The sequence below is a fragment of the Eucalyptus grandis genome, chromosome 11, assembly GCF_016545825.1.
Source record: "Eucalyptus grandis isolate ANBG69807.140 chromosome 11, ASM1654582v1, whole genome shotgun sequence".
In the NCBI taxonomy this organism is placed as follows: domain Eukaryota; kingdom Viridiplantae; phylum Streptophyta; class Magnoliopsida; order Myrtales; family Myrtaceae; genus Eucalyptus; species Eucalyptus grandis.
In genome coordinates this window covers 2,075,710-2,095,199 of record NC_052622.1, presented here as the reverse complement: position 1 = coordinate 2,095,199, position 19,490 = coordinate 2,075,710, and the positions used below count along the sequence as shown (strand labels likewise).

General features: G+C 37.0%; 1 pseudogene; it reads right to left on the bottom strand.

Moving 5' to 3' along the window:
• Positions 1–1,251: 1,251 nt before the first annotated feature.
• Positions 1,252–6,366, bottom strand: LOC104429160 (annotated as a pseudogene).
• Between the last annotated feature and the right edge of the window lie 13,124 nt (positions 6,367–19,490).

Sequence of the window (19,490 nt, the reverse complement as noted above, 5' to 3'; positions counted from 1 at the left end):
ATGATTTAAATATGGACACAATGTACTAAAATGACAAAAGAATCAATATAGGGCTGGCTGATGAAAATTTTCTAATTTAGTGGTGTCACCCATAATTAGCCACACATCTCAATCGAGTCGACCTATCTCTGACTTCAATTTGATTTTATATTGTGCCGTAATGGCCTCTAAAGATTAGCACGGTTGAGAAGTCGATTCCTGGTCAAATTCTTAAATCTATTGCATTAAAATTCCTTAATAGCTTTCCTGAATAGACTAGTTATCTTGAGAGTGATCATCTCTGAGAACAGCCCTATAGGCTTGTCGATAAAATGCCTGATATATTCTATAAAAAACATGACTGAAAATTTAGGATGTCACGCTTAACCCAATAAAGAGGCTTTGGGGTGGAAACTTAACCTAGTGATTGGACTAGGTTCCATAAAACGACGCAAGTTTTGGAAACTCTAGTGAGCATACTGTCACCCATTCCTATAATGTGATAATGCTTCATACGGTGTTTTAAGGGTACACTATATGTTTAATAATAGATGTAACTTAACTTCAACATCCTAGTAAGATACAATATGATACCTTTAATAAGAATGCACCTTTATGCTTGGAGCTAGCGGATTATATGAAAATATTCAATTTGATTGTTATTTACGTGTCAACAAAGACTCATCCTTTATAATTAAATTCTTAGATGCACAATGTAGCCTACGCCAACTCATGGATCAAGGAAAACTTTGACTGGAAATAATTTCCCCTAATTTAATGTTAAATTTTTCCCTAAATGAATAAAATAATTAGAGGAAAACAAAATCAGGCAAACCATTGGTAATAGAACTAGTTAACTTATTAAATATGTATTAATGGTTGCGAAGAATGTATTTGCTTGGTGTCAAACATTGCCATAATTTGTTGATATCAACCTTATTTTACACAAAATTTATAGAGATCATGTTTGATGATTGTCGAGATGTGGAAAGAATCAAATATACTTATTATATGTTTAATGGCACTACACTTGTTACAGCAGGGTGCGACTATTTATTTTGCATATTCAGATAATCTATTCCGATCCATGTAATCCATATTTCACATAATGAAACTCTTAACACGATGTGATTAAATGGATATATCGGAAATTTCGACAAGCTAAGTAAGCATTCTTGATTCATGTAAAAATAGTTAAGTGCGTACGTAAAAAACCTACTGAACCCTAAAAGCCATTGATCCTGAATATATGCCTTAGTTGTGATTGAACATTCATGGCCCAGGCGACGACAACTTTTTTAGATTGAACAGAGCTTTGCTCTCTTGAAAAGTACTCCATTTCGGGCCAAATTGTTGCATCCACTCCCTTTCGGTGCTGTAATCCGGGGGCACTGCTTGACCTTAATACCATTATCTTCACAATAACGGAGCACCTCCTTATTTTGAAGGTCAAACTCTTGCCAGTCTCCAAACCCACTTGAATGCAAGAATCCAACCTTATAAAAGACATCTTCATCTGGTATGACAGTAGACATTCTGTCACCCCATCTGCAAAATAGATCAAAATTTAATAAAGGGGGTAAAATCATATAATAGAGTTTATAATTTGTCATTCAATGCACTATAACCTCCAAGTTTTTGCATTTAATGCACTAGAAAACATACTTATTTTTGTTCGTAGGGTAAATGAGGACAAGTCCGGTTGTTATGTTCTTTCTGAGAACAATGTTCTTGAAAACGCCTAGGTTGAAATCGGCAATGCAAGATTTAGGCACAAATAGGTTGAACCACGGCTGAGGAACGTTCCATAGCCCCTGTCCTTGGAGCTTCATCTCTTTAACTTGTACCCGATTCACGAAATCTCCGTAGGCGACATCTTTCTTGAACATGAACTCGGGGACATGGCTCAAATCTTTCAATATTATCTCCAATTCCTAATGTTAACAAGATAACGGCGAACTAAGTCAAAAGATAAGATGTTTCCTAGAGTGAGGGGGTACTCCAAAACCCTAGCCCAACGCAAGCAACAAAAAATCAGAACATAAGCTAGGATTTTTCTTTTCTTTCTTTTTCAAAGATAGTTCAACGACCAATACTTACCTTGTCCACTGTGCTCCGGGTGCGTCCATCGTAGTACTTGGCTACTTCGATACAGTAGAGGAGTTCGTTTTTGGTCACGAGAGACTTCAACCGCTGATGGTCCGAGAAAGAGAAGAAAGACATCCAACTGTCTGAATTTTGGTGCATGAGAAGCAAACCTTCTACATAGTCCAATGCTTCATCTTGGTCCGATTCAAGGTGTGAAATTAGACGTTCTTGGTCTTTCGTGAAAGCTAAAAAATCACTATATAGCAGTCTCACCCACTTAGCCTGTATTGAATTCAAATGAAAATACATTTACTACCTTGTTAATCTTCTCTATCAAACAACTACAAGAATACCCAATATATACGTATAAGCTGCTCACTTGTAGGTTTTTGTTCAATTTGAAAGATAAGAATCAATTGCAGCTTACAAAAGGAAAAAATAGCTTTCGCTATCATTTAAAAATAGAAAGAATTACCAAAAAGTCTCAAACTTATTGTAATTATATCAATTGAGTCATAAATTTTTTTTTTTATCCATTGAGTTCTAAACATTTTGCAATTGTGCCAACTTAGTCTATTTGGTTAATTTTGATAAAAAAAAATTGCTAACATGGACACAAACTGTCTTAGATGGTACAATAAGTGCTAACATAGACAATTTTTAATAACATTTTAATATTTAATCTGGAATTTTTTTTCTTTTTCCTTTTTTTTCTTCTCTTTCTTCCTCCTCTAACCAATTGCCAAACCTTGGTGACTAGCCAAAGGGGAGGGTTGGTGAGGTTGACATCACTGCCTCACTAGTGAGGGTTGGTGAGGTCGACATCACCGCCTTGCTAGTGGCTCAGTGAGGCTCAACGTCACTAGATTTGGCAAGTTCAATTGTCGCCCTCACTGTCTAGCCTCCGTGATTGTTGCCGTATAGTATCTCATGTAGGTGAGCGATGAACAGAGCTGCAACAATAGCAACCATGGGAGCAACAAATCAACCTAGTTGTCAAAAGTCAGTCCAAGGGTACCAATCATTAGAGCCTCACCCCAAGGTTGGCCTCACCAGTATCGATGCCCTAGTGACGCCAAGGTTGACCTTGCCTATGGCCCATGGGCTTTAGCTTTGCTAGAGGCTAGTGAGGTCAACCTCGTCCCTAGCTAGTTGCCAAGGTTCGGCAATAGGCTGTAGGAATAAGGAAGGGGAGGAAAAAGAAAGAAAGAGAAAGAAAATAAAATAAAGACAAAAAAAAACTTTGAAAAATATTAAAATGTTAATAAAAATTGTGAAGATCAACTCTAGCTATGCTTAAAAAAAAAAAAACTCTAGCTGTGTTATGTAGAACAATCAATGTTCATGTTAGCAATTTTCACTAAATTGCCTAGATGGATTGAATTGGTATAAATACAAAAGGTTTATGAATCAATTGATTATTAAAAAAAAGTTTAGGATTGAATTTTTTTTTGATAAAAAAAAAGTTTATGATTGAATTGATACAAATACAATATGTTAATGACCTTTTTGGTAATTTTCCTATAAAAACATGTGGTATCAAGTATGTCTACTTTCTTTTGTGAGGTCCAATATATCATGAGACTTGGACATTCAATCTCATAAAATAAAAAAGGGTTAACACCTTGAAAAATCTCAAATTAGTATATTTGTGACAAGTTTACCTTAAACTAATTTTTTTACTACAAAAAAAAACTCCAAATTGGTACACATTTGACAAATTCACCATAAACTGGTATATTTATGACAGATTTATCGTTTATTAATTGTTGTTAAATTTTATCGTCAAATTATTGAGTTGGATGACATGTGACAGTTGATCGATGTACTAGTTTGGATTTTACTCTTTGTTTGTCACAGTTGTACCGATTTTGTGTTTTTCTTAAAGGTATTAATCAAATTTAAAAGAGGGTATATTTATCATAAATATACCAATTTTGAGCTTTTAACGGTCAAACAAATTAATTTGGGATAAAGTTGTTATAAGCGTACCAATTTGAGCGCATGTGTACCAGTTTGTGGTTTTTCATGATTAAAAAATTAGTTTGAGATAAATTTATTATAAAATGTACTAGTCTGAAGTTTTCAAGATATTAACCCAAAAAAAAAAAAAATCTATTGTCTCAATTCTAAGATGGTGAAATCTGATCAGATAGTGCGCTACGTACCCTCTTTGAAGCTTGACCCAATGCAATCCTTGCTCTGGTTGTTATGCGAAATTGACCAGAACCACCCAGGGCGGAATAAACCAACTTGGGATTTTTATGGGGAAGCAAGTAAAAAGTCCCCATTTCCTATAAAAAGACGGAAAAAAAACTATCATCAACACGCAAGGAAATAGAGGAAATGAAATCAACATGTACATGTATGTGGTGCGTAATTTAATACCTCAGAAGGAGAAAGAATCTTACGCATCAAAACACAGTCATCAATTATCCAAGTCTATATATTTCAAAACTTAAAATCAAATTTCTTGTTTTTATTGTAATACGAAATTGTTGGGAAAATTATCCAAAAAATCATAAATTTATTGTGTTTTTGTCAATTCAATTGTAAATTTTTCAAGTTTACCAATTGAGTCCTAAATCTTCTGACATTTTGCTAGTGAGTTCATCTAGCCAATTTTGATCGAAAATTGCTAATGCAGAAACTAACCATTTTACATAACATAGTTGACGCTGATGCATAAATTTTTTAATAGGATATTAATATTTTTTAGTTAATTTTCATTTTTCTACTCCTTTTCGGTTTTTTTTTACGTCTCTTCTTCCTCTAACTGGTCATTGACAAGCTCGAGCTTCCCCAATGACCTAGAGGAAGAAGGTAAAGGAAAAAAAAAAAATATTACTAATATTATTCACATTGGTGCTAATTGTGTCACGTATGATGGCCGATATTTACGTTAATAATTTTCTCATAAAATTAACTAGATGGACTCAATTGGCAAATATGAAAATATTTTAGACTCAATTGGTAAAATTGAAAAGTCTATGATTGAATTGATAAAAATGTAATAAGTTTAGGATTTTTTAGATAATTTTCCTTGGAATTTTTTTCTCTTTTTTAAATAAGTAATGTTAGTCCGCTACCACAACAACATATATAGCGCATATAAGAGACTTTTTCGCTGAGGACTGCGTTGTCTTTTTCCACGCGTACCTACCATGCATAAACTAGAAAATTGGTTGTTGGCTAGAGTTCGAAGTCTATCATTTATTTTATTTTATTTTATTTTTTAAATAGATCAATGAATAAACAAATTCCTCGTTCTCTGAATTTAATTGGACCTATTACTTTAACCAGTTGGCTTATCCGGTCAACCTAATCTTTCTATTTCAAGTCTTCAACTGCTATAATAAATCCCAACTTCTTGATAAAAGACTCAAAGTATTAAAAATAAAAAATAGAATGTTAAAATAAAACATGAAAATATAAAATATAAAAGATAGAATATTAAAATAAAACATGCAAATATAAAATACAAAATATAGAATGTTAAAATGCATGTGTTGAGTGTTCATGTTAAATCAAACTTATAGTGTATGTCTGTTTTTATTTACTGTATATAACAAATCTGAGTATGTTGTTTTCTTGTAATATTCCCAATCCAATGACTTCCAGCAGATCGAGACGATAGGCTCATTGAATGTTCTCAATTAACTGTAAAGACTTCAGACGTAAAATACTGAGTTTAATTAGTCATCAATATATGGAAGCAGAGGGTGAATGTGTTATACCAGTAATAACATCCATTTCGTAGACATTGCTGATCTGAGGGCCATATCGAAACATTGACCCGCTACTGCCTGCACTAGAGAGCGTACCACCCACAGTTAGGTACAAATTATCTGTCCACGAAACTGGTGCAACACCGTGTTTCTCCCACGCATCGATCCATAATTGTTGGCCGCTGACATTGGCATAGTGGCCAAGCATCCGGCTCCACAACACGATGATGTCACGCCACTTGTGACCAAGAGACGTCATGTCCACAACGAGCCCATTGCTAGCCATAGCTTGTCCCCAGATGGAGTGGCCGCATCTTCTGGCTGAGATAGTGAAGGGAATAGAGGATTCAAGGCGAGAAGGGCGAAGGATGGCCGTGGGAATTTCTCGGGGGATAAGGCTGAAGTCAACGGAGGCCGCACAGATGGTTCTCGGATTGACGTGAAGGTTGTTGCCGGTGGGGAGAGAAAGGAGCTTGTGGTATAGTGAATTGGTCAAAAGCTTGCATTGGCGTGCCGTTGAGAGCAATACGCTCGTAATTCTGAGTTTTACTATCATGCAACGTGAGGCCATTGGATGGTTTTCTGCCAATTTTAAGGTTGAAAGAACGAAGAGAAGACGAGCACGTGGAGGAGTTGAGACAGAGAGCTCACTAGGGCCTCATATATAAGCACGCTTAGAGGGACACTATTGCAAAGCTGTTCCCTCTTGGAAAAGAAAGCACCAGCTATGCAACTTGTGAGAAGATAATTGTGAGGGTTCTTGGCTTTGATTTGCAGATATTTTGATATGGTTAGTCAGTGGTTTGACTTTCAGTTGATTTCTCTGTATTGTCTCCATCGGGTCACCAGTAAAGCATATCCATCTGTAGGAAACTTCTTTTATCTTTCTTAGAGACTGAGTATGTTGTTCCGTGAGTTCAAAGGGGGATATTAAATTTCAAGTTTAGGATATTAGTTGTGCTTAATTCATAAAGATTTTATTATCACATAGTCAGCGAATGGATTTTATTCGATTTTTTTTTTTCCTATCTTCTAGACTGAGCTGCCGAAGCCAGAAAAAGCGAACCCTAAAAAACCGTGTAACCCTCCTGAGTTTTTAAAGAATCGTTTAATCTTTATAATACTATGAAGAAATAAGTCAAACACTGACATATAATATGTACATGTATATGGAAAATATAGAGGTTGATGTACTGATATATCATCTAATGTTATGGACACACACTTTGCAGAAACCTTCGTTTGCAACACGAAACCTCAGTTTGAGGCTTTTACACTTCCCGAATGAAACATCTAAAGAGAACTCAAGCTTTAAAATCAAGCTTCACTGGCTGAAGCCAAGCATCGGCCATCAATTTTGATCTGAGTGAAGTCTAGATGGAGCAGGTTTTTAATGTTTTGGTGTATGGACTCACCAACGGGCTCATATGCATCTGGATTGGGTAAGAATTGCAATAGTTTTATTTAAAACATGAATATACACAACATCTGTATGTAATCGATCGAGTCTACTATTTAATGTGCAACTAAAGCATCTATGGATGGACCTGCCGGTACCCGAACCCAAAAAATACAAATATTCCGAAAACAAATTAATGATATTCACTATAATTTTGTCGTATCTTGGATTTTAATTATAAATTCTATTAGTCCAAATTTGTCATTCAAATATTTTAGTTTGGACAAACCCTAAAAACTAGTGGAGTCAAGTTTCTATACTTAGAAAAGTTCTAATTGTTACTTGAAGTTATAAACTTGGCGTCGACCACAATTAATATGTCAATGGCCTAAAGACTTTTTCCACATTGAAGAGGATTGCTCATTTTCATAGGCCAAATCTAGAAGGAAGGAAGTTGATTTGCATGAAATGAGGGTGAAAATCTTTGATCGCAGAGCAAATCTTGAGGTTTGGTTGAGAAAACGACGTCGGATTTCGCGAGGGTCATCGCTGTAATTATCATTATGGATTCTTGTCAAAGATCAAAGATACGCCACGAGGGCCCACGATGAATGCCTGTCCTCTTGTAAATTCACGACTTTGACTTTAAACGTTTGGCAACATCGTGCGACCTGGGTTATAAATCTATAGGCTCTCCCAAGATCCCTCAACAGGAGCCCCAGATTCTTCCTTCAATACAGTAGACTATTTCAACTATTGCCTGAATTATGCATCATAGAAAAAAGAAATTATAATTGAAAAATCTGCTAATGATCTTGGGTTTGATCGATCAAGGTCAGAATTAGGTAACCATCAAGGAGATACACAGGAGATTTGATTCGGGTGTTGCAAGATTTTCTATGATGCATCATCCATCAAAGCATGGTCTTACAAATTGAAGTATCCTAGTGGTGGGAGGGAACATCAACAAGATCTTCTTCAAGATCTAGTTCATGATTCTGATTTAAGGGCCACATGATGACAAAACTTAAGATTATTTGTGGATCATGTTTTTTTGGACTTCTGTACATGGGGCGTAAATTGAACATCAATTAGTAAATAAGCTCACCTTAGGTGACCTTTCATCCAGCTCGTGTGTACGCACATACAAAGAGAGAGATGGTTATGACCATTGGATGCACAATTCGGATAGATGGTATAGCGAGGGATCATGGCACGTAGCGATGGCTTCATATTGGCTTCATATTTTCTCCAAGGAGTTGCTCAAGCAGTGGGAGACAATTATAGTGCTAAGTTTCATGAAAGTTCGTAACACACTAGTGATTATAAAGACTCGCATTCACATTGCTTACATTCACTTACTATTATACACAACAATACGTAAACGTTGAACATAGAAGTTCGACCTATCATTTTAATTACTCATATCAGGACATGCAAAATTTAGAGTAATCCATGTTTTACGATTATGATTATATTTAGGGTGGCGTTATTTCAGTAGTCGCGTTTTGTTCGAGTTTTCTCTCTCGCGTTTTGTTCGAGTTTTCTCTCGCGTTTTGTTCGAGTTTTTCCGTCATGTCTTCCTTTCCCTTCGCTCCTCCCTTGAATTCTGCCATTCATTTGCATAACGGATGTTCATCGTCATCTTCTTCCCAAATGCTTCTCATCATCTTTCCTTCTCTGCATGTGCAATTCCGACCATCCCCTTTCGCCATCTGAGTTCTCTGGGTCTGCTGTCCACTCCCATACCCTTCGATATTTGTTCTTCCTTCTCTGCATGTCGATGATCTGAAACATGTAACCCCTGCAACTTTCAATTTCGATCTTTGGTTACCTAGTTTATATAGAGTAGTGTGCTTTGGTTATTCTCACCATGGATGAACGGGATGATACCTCCAGAATTGCTTCTCTTTGCAATCGCCTTGGTCGACTATGTTCGGAACAGGAGTTGGAGGTTTGGGATGATATCCCTGCATCGGCCAAACTGCAGGATTGTCGCCTTATCTTGGTGGGTAACATTTTCACTAACCCTTCTGTGAATTTATCCGCATTTCATGTTGCGATGAAGAAAGCCTGGCGAGTGGATCATGTTGAAATTACTTCAGCAGATACTGGATTATACATAATTAAATTTCGCACTGAAAGTGAAAAAAGACGCACTCTGGATGGTAGTCCTTGGTTGTTTTCTGGACAATTGGTTAACCTCCGACCATGGCAACCTAACACTCCTTTACAACATTATGACTTCGGAAAGTGCCTGTTTTGGGTGCATGTTATTGGCTTACCTCTGGAATGGACTTCTCCTCCTATCTTGCGCAGAGCTGTATCCCAGATAGGTAAGGTTCAGGATGTGAAGACAGATATTTCTGCCAGGATTAGAATTGAATTAGATTTGAAAGAACCCTTAAAAACAGGGAAACTTATCTGTATTGCTGGCAAGACCCTGTGGCTCGACTTTCGATATGAGCGATTGTCCCATTACTGCTACTCTTGTGGAAGGCTGGGTCATTACGCAGTTTCTTGCCCGGACTATCCTTATGATGAAGCCCAATTCGATGGTCGGGATACAATGACCTATGGACCCTGGCTCAGAGCTGAACTTAAACAAGTTAGTCCAATCCCATCTGCTAAAGCATTTTTTTTTTTTCATTTTTCCATTGAACTTAGCAAAATACCCCTCTCTCTTCAAATTACATTTCTTTTTCATCATACTAACCAACAAAACTACCTTTATTTTTATCATCTCTCCAATTATCAATTTCACAATATAAATATTAAATTACACTAAAAAAGATAACATCTTTCCATGTATCATATTATCATTTTGCCTACACAATGTCATTAATTTTAATTTATGGTCTCATATTTAAATCACAAAAGTTACATAGATGATTAGAAATTTCTAGTTATAACATCTTATGGATACACAATCAATTGCCTTTTTTTTTTTTAATCAAAGAGTATGAGGGAAACTTTATTTCAAAGTTGAAAATTTAAATTTAAACTAACTATCTAGTTGATTTTGACATTGTGAATGTTTTTTGGGAATAAGTATGTAGGTTTTTAAAGTTCAATATCGTTGGTTTGTCCTTTCTTTTGAGCCTTTAACATTTTAATTTGAATTGCAAGTTGGGGTCGAAAATTTATTTATGCATTCTTCACTTTCAAACTCATACCAGATTTTTCAGAGGAATGTTTTTAGCATATTTTAAAGTTTAAATACACTCGATGAGATTGAATATAAAATCAAAAGTAATAACTTAGCAAGAAGATTCTTTTTCCCCTTCATGTGCTTATTTTTTGTTAGATATGAATTTTAACTGTTGACTTTGAAATAAAGCTTTGTTTATACCATTTAATAGAAATAGGAAATTAATTGTGTGTTCATAAGTTGTCATAAATAGAAAATTGAAAATATAATTCCACAAATTAAAATCAACAACATTTTCTATGCAATGTTACAATAAGATGCATGATGAAATGATATTTTGTTGGGTGTAATGGAACATTTATATTGTGAAATTGATGAGAGATGATAAAAATAAAAGTGTTTTGTGGGTTAACCTAATAAAAAAGAAACACTTATTTGAAGAGGGAGAGAAGGATATTTCAGTAAATTAAGTGGAGAAAAGGAGTGTCTTAGCCAAATGGTGGTGAAAATAGCACCTTCCTGTATTTATTGAAGAAGTAAATATTTATGGAGTATCATAATCTCCACAAATTGAAATAAGCTTGTTTATTAACTCCATGGAAAGAAAGTTTGCATTAAAAACTAATTAAGGTCCTTTATTATCACTACCTTTATTTAAAAAATTATTTCATCTGTGGACTTCTTTAAATTTACCGTACTTTCAATGGCTATGATGTAGTCCAATGCTTGATTCTCAAGCAATAGAATTAGGAGAGTGACTTACGCACATGAAAACTTCATCATAAAATTGGGCAAAATTTTTAGTTTTGCACTAACTAGGGAAAATAGTTATAACTTTCTCAATACATATTGAAATGACCTAACTCTAAAGCCAAAAGTATGAAAACTCTTGAATCTATAACTTTTCTATTTCGAGTTTTCTTAGATAAGCACTTTAAGAAGGCTGAAATTGGGGAGGAAATTGATGTACGTGAGTGGACATAATGAGAAAAAAGGATAGAAACTTTGGTGGTTACTCTTATAGGCCCCAAGGAACTTGAAATGGCATTAACTCTTATAGATTGATGGCATTAATAAGAAGCTTCTTCAAAGATGGAGTGAAAACTCTTCTACGTTTTCAAGGGGTATGAACTTTTCGAGAGTCATGGGAATTACACTAAGCAAGTTTCATTAATCAAATTCGACCCCTTTCCATAGAAACTTGATGGCCTTTCAAAGAAAAAAAAAAAGGAAAAAAACTAAAGCCAAATCTAGAAATTAAAAATTATTTAAGCACGTAGAAACTAGGAGTTATTAAATTACAATATTTCCAATGCTTTGGCCATCCCAAAATTTCTTGTTGCAAGCTTCCAATGCATGGGAGATGACAGTCTATATGACAAAGTCAAAGATGAAACTCTTGCCAATGAAGGCTTACCAATGAGAGGTTCATCAAGCTTAAATGCGGGTTGATCTTCTTGGCTGAGCAAGTTGGTCTTGAATATGGGATGCATCATTCCCCTTTTCTTGAGAAGAATTCGGGAATTACCATTATTGGAAGAATCACTCACATAAGGTGTTAAATGCTGAACATTGAACACATTATTTATCTTTATATGAGAATGAAGCGTTAGTCAATATGCATTAGGATTGATGCACTCAAGAACTTCAAGTGGATCAAGATTTCAATCACTAACCTTGTTGTAACTTCCAATGGGATGAGACTCCAATGGCAAATAAGTCCAAACAAAATCTCCAAGTTCAAAGATAATTTCATGTCATTTGCTTATGGACATCCTCTTTATAGTACTCATCTTTGCTCTCCAACCTTTGGCACACTTGGCACACTTCTTTATGAACTATCCCCGTTCAAGAAACAATATCATCGACCTTTCCGATTGGCTTTTCAGCAAAAGAAATGGGTGTAAGATCAAGGGGAATCCTCAATTGATATCCATACATGATCACAAAGCAACATTATCCAGTGGTATTGTTCATGAACAATTATATGCAAATTCTCCGAGCGACAACCATATCTCCCAAGAAAGGGGTTACCATTGATCAAAGTTCTCAACAATATCCCAAAGATTAATTGATAACTTTAGTATGTCCATCCGTTTGGGGGTGAAACGCAATATTTGTATTGTAGCTTAGTGCAAACATTCTTCTGTAGTTGCCACCAAAAGTGACTGAAACTCGGTGTCCTTATCGGAAGTAATAGTCTTAGGATGGTCATGCAACTTATAGATTTCTTTGAAGAATAACTCAACAATCCATGAGGCATCTATAGCTTTGCGATAAATAATAAAGTGTTCCATCTTTAAAAACTTATCAACAATCACAAAATATTGAATCCATACCCTCGAGTTTATGAAATAGTACAAGGATAAAAGTCCATAGAGATATCCTCCCAAGGGACCTGTGATATCAAAAAGAGCAAATAAAGGCTGGCATTGGTAGCTTGTGCCCGTATTTGAAATCTCGAAATTTGCACGACAATCAAAAGTCGCCAATGAGTCGAAAATGTACAATGTGGCTCAAGAATAATTGACCACAGGTCAAATACGCTAAAAATTCATAACAGCTACTTAGTAGATTAGGTCACGCTAAAATCGCGTCCAGTTGAAATTAACCGTGAAATTGAACCCAATAAGTTCTGTCATGTCACGATTCATTTTAGGAACGTCGACTCATCCTCTGAAAATTTTTCAGCAAACTCGAGTTTTTGGCAAAAATTCAAAGTTGGGCTATTTTGGACCGAGAAATTTGGAGGGTCGTTTTTTGTCACACTTTTGGCATTCAAGATGGATCATTTGAAGTGGGAAAATGGGGAATTTGATGTGAGCACTTACCTTGGCCTTGTGGCACTTCAATTGGATTAAATTGAAGGAGAATTGAGCTCAATCGAAGTGGAATGTTACAAAATTCATAGGTCCATGGGGCCGCAACATTTTGGACCACTTGGAAGGCTTGTGGAAGAAGCTTGGTGTGGGAAATTGGCTAAGGATGCTGCGGGGAAGCCACTTGAGTGAGTTTGGGATATTTTGTGGCCCCTCCTCCAACTGCAGCCATCTCTCTTCTTGTTCTTCACCCTTAGTTCCTCCATTGTTACTGTTTTGAAGCTAGAATACCAAAGAAAGCCAGCCAAGAACCAGCCAGCCTCATCGAGTCCCCTTGCCATCAACGCCCGTGCTCATTCGAGCAACCGTTGCTGCTCGAGTGCCACCACGCCGTCCCCCGCTCGCACATCCACCCGTCCATGTGCCTAGGTTGTCATCCATGCCCTGGTCATTGTCAAGCTCGCTTGGAAGCCGTGCCACCATCGCCGTCTAGCCAACCGAAGCACGCTTGGACCCACCGTTGCCACCAAGCTACCCGTCGTCCCTCTTCCCACCATCCTAGCCCTTTCAACCAGCCTCTACAACCGAAGAGCAGAAACTGAAACCTTAGCCATAGCTGATACTTGTGGGCTATTTTCCAAGCTCGTTCAGACCTCCCTTGGCGTTGCCGTAGACCCAAGTGTCGCTTGCCGTCGCTATGAACTAACCGGATCGCTAATCTGGGGAGTTTACTTACTAAACCTTGCTTAGGAGGTTAATTATGCTTAGTAGGTAATTAGATTAGCTTAAGTATGTCTTAGGTGATTAGTTAGTTGTAATTAGTGATTTAGTTGCTTAATTAGGCTAATTATGTGGTTATATTAGATTAGTTAGTGGTTATTTAGGTTGCTTGATTTATGTAAATAGGTGCACTATTTTTCTAGGCCCGTTTAGGTGGTTAAATTAGTGTTTTAGGCTTAAGTATGTATTTATTGATTTAATTTGCATTTATTTAATTACTTTTCCAATTTATTTAATTATTTAATATTTTTCGAAAATTATACTGGGATACCTCGTAACCGGAATTTCGTGTCGATTGCAATGGTGTGTTTAGTTTATGCAATTGAGTGCTAAATTGTGCAATTGAGTGATGATTGTTGATTTTGAGTATTTATTTCAAAATTATAAAATTTTGGTATTTAATTAGGAGATACTAGGTGTCGGGTTTTGACACTAAAAATGTTTTTAGATACTATATCAAATAGTGGGATTTTAAAAGGAATGATATCAATTTTTCAAGTTCGATCTGACCGTGTATTCACACACGATTATTTTTATCTGGTATTTTTAATACGAAGAAAATATGCCAAACACATTATCTTAATTGAGACATTTGAGTACAATGCACAGTGTCCTTGATCGGAAATGAATGATTGTGTGATGGTTATGAGAACCTGTCCCTGATGTGCATCAAGTGGACATGGCCCTTGTATGAGATGCCATTGGACAATGGATGCCGGTCGCAATAGAGGTTGGACTGATACTTCTTCGGGATTGCCATCTAGTGTAGACGTTGCCATGCTCAATAGAGTGAGACAATGCCTGGTTATGTTAAAAGACCATCGAACGTCGAGTAGGCCGTGCTAATTGGGCCATGATTAAAATTAGAACGTACGTTTGATTGAGATAAACGCGTCTAATTATGAGACAAAATTGTGTGGTACAGAATAAGACATGTCATAACGAGTTGGCATTATAATCGGAACCCCTGCAATTGATTGAGTTATGAAGTGAGGCATTTCAATTGTTGAGTGTTATTACTTCATATATCTGTTATATGAACTGTATTGATGTCCAGGGAGGAACTGAGGCAAGGTGAGTCACTGTAGTTGAGTGGTTAGGCTACCCTTAGGTGTATTATCCTCCAAATTGGGGTTTTGGGCATAGGCTTGTTAAAACATTGTCTCACCCTATCGTGGACTTAACCTTTTCAAGTCCGTAGATGGAGGCGCGACACATTCGTTTTGGACGGCCGCGAGAGGCCAAGGAAGAGCGCATTGTACTCCCTATCCACAAGAACCCCGACTGGACTCATGAGCTCGTGGTTACTACTAGGGGTGTCAAGACCCGAACCGAAAATCGAACCGAACCTCGAACCGAACCGAACCGAACCGAAAAAATCGGTTTTTTCGGTTCGGTTTTCATCAAAAACCGATTTTTTTTTTTATCAGTTCGGTTTTATCGGTTAACCGAACCGAAAACCGAACCACAAAGGCATGAACCGAAAATCGAATTTTTTTTTTTATCGGTTCTCTCCCGACTCCTGTCTCTCGAGTCCTCTTGTTGTGTCTCGTCTTGGTTTTTATCGGTTCCGTCTAAGTTCTCCCAACGGCGACCGATTGAGGGACAGGGTCCCTTTCTTCTGCAAATCTCTCCTTCGTCCCTCTTCCTTCGTGACGGCGACGGTGGCGAGGGCCGAGCATGTCTTGCTCGCACTCGCTCCGGACCGAGGGGCCGTCGGTGGCTTTAGATCTGCGATGCCTCTTGCTTGCTCGTGAACTGGGCTAGTTCAAATCGGTAAGATTCTCCTTTGATCGCTCCGCCTACATCTTCCTCTCGCAAAGATCTCTTTTGCTCTTTTTCTCAAGTCTTTGTCGCCGGGTCGCATGCAGAGGGTATCGGGTTTTTTTCCTTTTTCTTGCTTTGCTCCATTTGTTCTGTTCTTTGAGACGTTTTCTTGGTGGGTGTTGAGGCGAAGGTTTTGTTTTTTTGTTGCGACGCGAACTCTGATTTGTGCTGCTACGTTGGTTCTGAGGAACACTGTCCGTCTACCATTTTTGCTATTTTCTTTTTTGCGGGTTTTTGTTTTTTTGCTTCAGCTCTTCTTTTTTCCTATAGAGAAGGATTGTCGATTCAGTTGTTGTATGTGGGATTTCGATGGAAGTTCTGGGCCGATGCGAGAGGGGTTGTTTTCTGGTTTTCTGGTGGGAATTTTTAGGTCCTCTTTCATGTTCGGTGTAGTTCATCCTCGTTTAACATTGTAGCAGTGATGAGCTTCAGCGACATTTGCTCAGCTACAACTAACTATTTCCTTGGTGATTGTACGCAAACTTTGAGAGAAGACAAAGCTCTTGTTTAATCTAATAATTTTTTAAGGAGCATATACAGAAGGTAAGTCGTCCCCACCCAAAAAAAAAAAAACCGAAAACCAAAAGCTAAAATCGAAAACTCGAAAAACCAAACTGAATTGACCGAACCGAACCGAAATTTCGGTTCGGTTCGGTTCGGAAGATTTTTCTAACGGTTCGGTTCGGTTTGGTTTTCAAAAAAACCGAACCGGATCGAACCGTTGACACCCCTAGTTACTACTATCTGGGTCGATGAGGACCTACCTCAGTAAGTAGCTCAATGATTCAAGTCATGGTTCCGTCATGGGCCCAATGTTGTTCAGGAGGCCCCTTGGATGGCCTTGATGGACCTGCCGTCAAGGATGAGTATTTGGTGGATCTCGACCCTATGCATGACGCCAATATCATAACTGATATCGAGGCAGACTAGGGATCCAAGGGTGAGGAGCCTGCAGTAGAGGTAGTTGAGCCTCTAGACACCAACACCCCTAACGGTATCGTGTTAGACCCGAATCCCAAGTAGATAGGGTCCGGGGTAGGGTAGCTCAGTAGCTTCTTTTTGGTTTACACTTTTGTATATAAACTTAGTATGTTTATAAAGTGTGACTTTTGTGATTTTGTTGTCCTGCTTTTCTATCCCATGTTGAGTGTTGTCTGGGATTATTATACATTTCTGCATGTGCATAATCAATTGGGTCGGCGACGCATCCTAGGGCGTCGCAATCTTATCGACCACCGAGGGATGTGTGTGTGCTCGAGGTTTGGGACGTGACACAAGGAGTTGATTACGCTAGATAAATTAATGCCCTTTTGGTACCTTTTTTTTTCTTTATTTGAAATCTATTTTGCAAGCAGTCTTAATCAATTTTAAGCCCTAACATGAGATGTGACGCAAGTTCGCAATAAAAAATTTAACATTCAATAAATCAAATCAATAGGTAAATAAAGTGCTAGAATTAGAACTAACCTCAATGTAAAGCAAAAACATAAATTTATTATGATCACACCCAAATATTTTCATAAGAAAAAATGCATGTCTAACCAAAATATGATTTCTAAATTATTATACAATTCTGCCACCTTCCTTATGGAGGTGAAGAATCAACTCATCAAGGTCGTCAGAGACAAGGCTACCACCTACAGGAATGTGGATGATACATATAGAAACCGGAGGCTGCAGCGTAGCTGGGGTATTGATCCAATCATTTTTTCAGCTAGGGACTATTCTACTTCTGCAGGGCCCTAGCCTAGTGTTTGATGTCTGGATACTCTTCATCTACACGGCTGCTTCATTGACGGTTCTTCACTTTTGTCGCTACCGAATGTATGCGTAGATTGTGGTTCTTTTGGCCTTTCGTGGCCTTCTGTTGCCTTTTGCCTTATGTGGCTGTCTTGCTTACATAGGCCCGCTCTTACGGTCCTTTTTTGCATTCGGCTCCCTTCCACTCACCCTGACTTGTTGTCTAGTTGAGTGCAAGTTTGTGGTGTCGGATCTTTTGTATTTTTTGGTTAAAGCTCAATATATTCTTACCTTTCACCAAAAAAAAAAAAAAACTATATGCAATGCATAAAACACAATTTTAATCCCAAATTATAACTATATGACACATACAACATGCAATCATTAAATGACATGGAAATATAATACCGTGGAAATTATTACATGGCAACAAATGACGTGGCAATGATAATGACGTGACAATGACAACATGGCAAGTGGTGACATGAAATTGATGCTACAAATTCTAAATGACATATTTATGCTATTTTTGTGGTTTTCTTTTAAAATTAAAATACATGATTACTTAATTCAGACTTAGGAAATAATTGATATCAAATCTTTTTTTTTGAATTAGGTAATTTTCTAATTAAATATATGGTTCTAAAATGCGCAATTTTAAACTAGGAAACTAATATGAATGCAATATATCTTAACATGCAATGCAATTCTTTTTGTATTTTCAAAATAGGAAAGTTTCTTGAATTAAAAACAAGCAATATAATAAGCCACATAATCAGATACTCAGTGAAGTCAAAACAGGAAATCAAAATAATAATAAAAATCCGATCTAATCTCTCGCAGCTCAAATCCTTAATTATTGAGATTTTCAACATGGAATTTCTCCTAATCGGGGTATGCCTAAAATTTCACTCCAAACCAATGTTGGAATTGAATAATCTAAAGTAGGAAATCAATATATCCGAATTGAATATGGTTTGAATGATTATCTAATTTAGACAAACGTCCGCAACGATGGGAAAGCAATACCGGGAAAGCACGGAACGGTTACGGGAGGGACTCATGGTGATGCCAAAAAGCGAACTTTGACGGTAGGAGCAACGAGTTTCCACGGCATGAGTTGATGGACGTTGTGGTTGTCGCGACGTTCTCTTCTTCCAACGCCACAGGTTTGCTGGCTTGCTTTATCAAATCTGGCCAAGATGAGAAGAAAACAAACCACGACTTTGAGCTCTCCAAAGTCACGTATGTTGCTCCGACTATTGGCTCTTCCCTCTTTTGTTTTATTATTATTATTATTATTATTATTATTATTATTATTATTATTATTATTATTATTATTATTATTATTATTATTATTATTATTATTATTGTTATTATTTTTAATTTCTTTCAAGTGATTACAGCCTGGAGTTCTCAATGTGTGCATGAGAGAACCACCGCCCGGTGGCCACCGCCACCTTCCGTCAGTCCTTCCTCATGCAACACTTTGTTTGTTTGTTTGTTTTTGTTTTTTTGTTTTTTTTAAGTTTGGTTCAGAACATCGGATTGAAGACGAGAACATGGGTTGGAGAAGAGAACACTAAATTTGCGATTTTTAATTTTAGAGTTTTGGCTATCTGTTATTCAAAATATTTGGACAAAAATGCCCATGTTCTAATCGTCGGAAATATCACATGCTCACCAGCTAGTGAGCTCAGGCTTTATTTGAGATCGACTTAAATATTTTACGCCCTTATTTAAAATAAGGTTGACTCCAGGCTTTTTTTTTTTAAAAAGATGATAGTACTTTAATTCCTTACTTGAATTTTTTTATAAAACTTTTCAAGGGCAGATCTTGTGAACAATGCTACGAGTACATAGAGATTCTACAGAAAGTTCTATATAAATAAGCAATAATTCAATTCCGACAGTGTTAATTACAAGCACCAAGAGAACAATCGATGCATTTGAAACATCAAACTCTCTTGGGCGCACAA